This window comes from Zea mays, chromosome 1, assembly GCF_902167145.1.
Source record: "Zea mays cultivar B73 chromosome 1, Zm-B73-REFERENCE-NAM-5.0, whole genome shotgun sequence".
NCBI lineage: Eukaryota > Viridiplantae > Streptophyta > Magnoliopsida > Poales > Poaceae > Zea > Zea mays.
Genome location: NC_050096.1, coordinates 282,914,097 through 282,919,270, shown reverse-complemented (window position 1 = coordinate 282,919,270; position 5,174 = coordinate 282,914,097).

The window sequence follows — 5,174 nt, the reverse complement described above, 5'->3', positions numbered from 1 at the left end:
AGGCTGGTCCCCTTGCAAAAAAGTGCGACGAAAGCCTCCAAGCGAGTGCTACCACTCCCTTCGAGGCTCGGGGGCTACTGTCGGGGACCATAATTAGGGGTACCCTCAAGGTGCCTAATTCTCAGCTGGTAACCCCCATCAGCATAAAGCTGCAAAGGCCTGATGGGTACGATTAAGTCAGGGATCAGTCCACACGAGTGACTCGATCACGCTTCACCCGAGCCTAGCCTCGGCCAAGGGCAGCCGACCTCGAGAGACTTCCGTCTCGCCCGAGGCCCCCCTTTTTACGGCGGACACACCTCCGGCTCGCCCGAGGCCTTGGCTTCGCTCAGAAGCAACCCTGACTAAATCACCACACCGACTGACCAAGTTGCAGGAGCATTTAACGCAAAGGTGGCCTGACACCTTTATCCTGACACGCGCCCCCCGGCAGAGCCGAAGTGACCGCCGTCACTCCACCGCTCCACTGACCAGTCTGACAGAAGGACAGCGCCGCCTGCGCCACTCCGACTGCAGTGCCACTCGACAGAGTGAGTCTGACAGGCAGTCAGGCCTTGCCAAAGGCGCCATAGCGAACTCCGCTCCGCCCGACCCCAGGGCTCGGACTCGGGCTAAGACCCGGAAGACGGCGAACTCCGCTCCGCCCGACCCCAGGGCTCGGACTCGGGCTAAGACCCGGAAGACGGCGAACTCCGCTCCGCCCGACCCCAGGGCTCGGACTCGGGCTAAGACCCGGAAGACGGCGAACTCCGCTCCGCCCGACCCCAGGGCTCGGACTCGGGCTAAGACCCGGAAGACGGCGAACTCCGCTCCGCCCGACCCCAGGGCTCGGACTCGGGCTAAGACCCGGAAGACGGCGAACTCCGCTCCGCCCGACCCCAGGGCTCGGACTCGGGCTAAGACCCGGAAGACGGCGAACTCCGCTCCGCCCGACCCCAGGGCTCGGACTCGGGCTAAGACCCGGAAGACGGCGAACTCCGCCTCGCCCGACCCCAGGGCTCGGACTCCGCCCTGGCCTCGGCTAAAAGATCTCCGCCTCGCCCGACCCAGGGGCTCGGGCTCGGCCTCGGCAACGAAAGACAGATTCGACCTCGGCTTCGGAGGAGCCCCCACGCCGCCCTGCCTAGGGCACAGGCCTGCCACGTCAACAGGAAGCGCCATCATCATCCTACCCCGAATCGACTCGGGTCACGGAGAACAAGACCGGCGTCCCATCCGGCCAGCTCCGCCGGATGGGCAATGATGGCGCTCCACGAGCTCTGTGACGACGGCGGCCCTCAGCTCTCTTACGGAAGCAGGGCGACGTCAGCAAGGACTCGACCGCTCCAACAGCTGTCCCTCCGCCAGGCTCCGTCGCTCCTCCGACAGCCACGGCATCACGCCAGCAAGGTGCCAAGACCTCTCCGGCTGCCACATTGGCATGTACCTAGGGCGCTAGCTCTCTTTCCGCTAGACACGTAGCACTCTGCTACACCCCCCATTGTACACCTGGATCCTCTCCTTATGACTATAAAAGGGAGGACCAGGGCCTTCTTAGAGAAGGTTGGCCGCGCGGGACCGAGGACGGGACAGGCGCTCTCTTGGGGCCGCTCGCTTCCCTCACCCGCGTGGACGCTTGTAACCCCCCTACTGCAAGTGCACCCGACCTGGGCGCGGGACGAACACGAAGGCCGCGGGACTTCCACCTCTCTCACGCCCGACTCCGGCCACCTCGCCTCTCCCCCCTTCGCGCTCGCCCACGCGCTCGACCCATCTAGGCTGGGGCATGCAACACACTCACTCGTCGGCTTAGGGACCCCCCTGTCTCGAAACACCGACAAGTTGTGCCTTAAATAATGATATTTGGGGAATAAATCATGTTATTAGGAAATATGACGCTGTTTGGTTCATATATTTGTAACGTAATGGGTAATCAATAACGTTAAAACATATTTGTTTAAGTCCAGTCGTAATGAGATACTACACAGAAACCGGTGCCAGCTTATTCAAACTTAGGTCGGCATCATAGTCGCCAACGGGGAAGGGAAGGGTGATACTCATACGAGTAAGGGCCTCACCCTAATATATCTAATGTGGCACGACTCCCTCTTGACCAGTGATCCATACACTGACCCACTGTCGGAACCCATCGGATGTGCGAAATGGAAAGCAAGCAACTTAGGGACGTTTACGAGTAAGCACTCACCCGAACTTATATAGAGAGGCATAACACACCCCCTCGGGGAATCCTGGATTGGGACGTTCCGTCTCCTGAGGGTGTAAACCCTGCGACCGGACAAGGTTGCCCGACCAAAGGATTGACGCGAACGACAACCTACCCAGGAAAAGCCTAGGGCTTGGGGGCTATTGTCGGGGAAATGATCCTCGCTCCCCCGGGGGCCACTAATCAGTAGAAGGACGTGGAAAAGGTCCACCCTGGAAGGACCCGCCCCTAGATAAACCCGAGGCACAGAGCCGAGGGGAAGCCACTCGAGTGGATTCCACGCGTGCTAGGACTGACCCGTTGTGCCACATTAACTGTGCCTGACGCGCGAGCCATAGAGGGTGAGTCGGTCCACTTTCCACTCATGACCTACGGATTCCTAGGTCTGCGACCCACTCATGACCTATCGAGCCTAGGTCTGAGCGCGTCGACCGCCTACAAACCCCACAACGCGAAAAAGCCACGCTGAGACCCCAAGCTACGACGATTAGGGGTCCGCGCGACACATGGACGTCAATGATGGTGTCGGGCTCTTCGCTGCCCACACCACTCACCATAAAAGAGCACGATTGTGATATCCTGGCCCTGGGATGGTGATATCCTGGCCTAAGGCTTAACATAATTAATAGAGTATTGCATCTTCTTTTTCGGAAGCCTATCTCGAAAGAACCTCCATGTTAAGCGTGCTTGGCTTGGAGTAATTTGGGACGGGTGACCATCCAGAAAATTTTTCTCGGGTGCGCATGAGTGAGGACAAAGTGTGAACAAAAGACCCATGTTGGTCTGTGGGGACGATATATGATCCTAGAGAGCTGTCAGGAGTAAGTATCGCTGGTCCAAAGATTTGAAGGGGTGTTACTGAAAGGGAATTAGGCTCACACCTAGTCCCTAATTGATTTTGGTGGTTGAATTGCCCAACACAAATAATTGGACTAACTAGTTTGCTCTAGTGTATAAGTTATACAGGTGCTAAAGGTTCACACTTAGCCAATAAAAAGACCAAGAGTTGGGTTCAACAAAAGAGCAAAGGGTCAACCAAAGGCACCTCTGGTCTGGCGCACCGGACTGTCCGGTGTGCCACCGGACATGTCCGGTGCACCAGAGGACTCCAACTCAAACTCGCCACCTTCGGGAATTTCCAGAGGCACTCGCGCTATAATTCACCGGACTGTCCGGTGTACACCGGACAGTGTCCGGTGCGCCAAGGAGAAGCGGCCTCAGGAACTCGCCAGCTTCGGGAATCTCCAACGGCTAGTCCGCTATAATTCACCGGACATGTCCGGTGTGCACCGGACTGTCCGGTGCAACTCCGGAGCAACGACTATTCGGCGCCAACGGCTACCTGCAGCGCATTTAATGCGCGCTCTGCGCGCGCAGAAGTCAGGCGCGCCCATTCTGGCGCACCGGACAAGGAACAGTAGATGTTCGGTGTGCACCGGACATCCAGGCGGGCCCACAAGTCAGAAGCTCCAACGGTCAGAATCCAACGGCAGTGATGACGTGGCAGGGGCACCGGACATGTCCGGTGTGCACCGGACTGTCCGGTGCGCCATCGAACAGACAGCCTCCCAACGGCCACTTTTGGTGGTTGGGGCTATAAATACCCCAACCACCCCACCATTCATTGTATCCAAGTTTTCCACTTCCTAACTACTACAAGAGCTCTAGCATTCAATTCTAGACACACCAAAGGGATCAAATCCTCTCCAATTCCACTCAAGGCTTTAGTGATTAGAGAGAGAGATTTGCCGTGTTCTTTTGAGCTCTTGCGCTTGGATCGCTTCTTTTCTTTCTCACTTGTTCTTGTGATCAAAACACTCACTTGTAATCAAGGCAAGAGGCACCAATTGTGTGGTGGCCCTTGCGGGGAAGTTTTGTTCCCGGCTTTGATTTGAGAAGAGAAGCTCACTCGGTCGGAAGGACCGTTTGAGAGAGGGAAGGGTTGAAAGAGACCCGGTCTTTGTGGCCTCCTCAACGGGGAGTAGGTTTGCGAGAACCGAACCTCGGTAAAACAAATCCACGTGTCACACTCTTCATTTGCTTGCGATTTGTTTTGCGCCCTCTCTCTCGCGGACTCGATTTTATTTCTAACGCTAACCCGACTTGTAGTTGTGTTTATATTTGTAAATTTCAGTTTCGCCCTATTCACCACCCCTCTAGGCGACTATCAATTGGTATCAAAGCCCGGTGCTTCATTAGAGCCTAACCGCTCGAAGTGATGTCGGGATATCACGCCAAGAAGGAGATGGAGACCGGCGAAAAGCCCACTACAAGCCACGGGAGCACTTCATCGGAAGAGTCCCGCACCAAAAGGAGGGAGAAGAAGAATAGCTCCTCCAACAAAGGGAAGGAGAAGAAATCCTCTTCTCACCACAAAGAGAAGAAGGAAAAATCTTCTTCCCACAAGCCGCATCGGAGTGAGGACAAGCCAAAGAGGATGAGGAAAGTGGTCTACTACGAGACCGACACTTCATCAACATCGACCTCCGGCTCCGATGCGCCCTCCGTAACTTCTAAACGCCAAGGGCGTAAGAAGTTTAGTAAGATCCCCCTACACTATCCTCGCATTTCTAAACATGCACCTTTACTTTCCGTCCCATTAGGCAAACCACCAACTTTTGATGGTGAAGATTATGCTAGGTGGAGTGATTTAATGCGATTTCATCTAACCTCACTCCACAAAAGTATATGGGATGTTGTTGAGTTTGGTGCACAGGTACCATCCGTAGGGGATAAAGATTATGATGAGGATGAGGTGGCCCAAATCGAGCACTTCAACTCTCAAGCGACAACAATACTCCTTGCCTCTTTAAGTAGAGAGGAGTATAACAAAGTTCAAGGGTTGAAGAGCGCCAAGGAGGTTTGGGATGTGCTCAAAACCGCGCACGAAGGAGATGAGCTCACAAAGATCACCAAGCGGGAAACGATCGAGGGGGAGCTCGGTCGGTTCCGGCTTCGCAAAGGGGAGGAG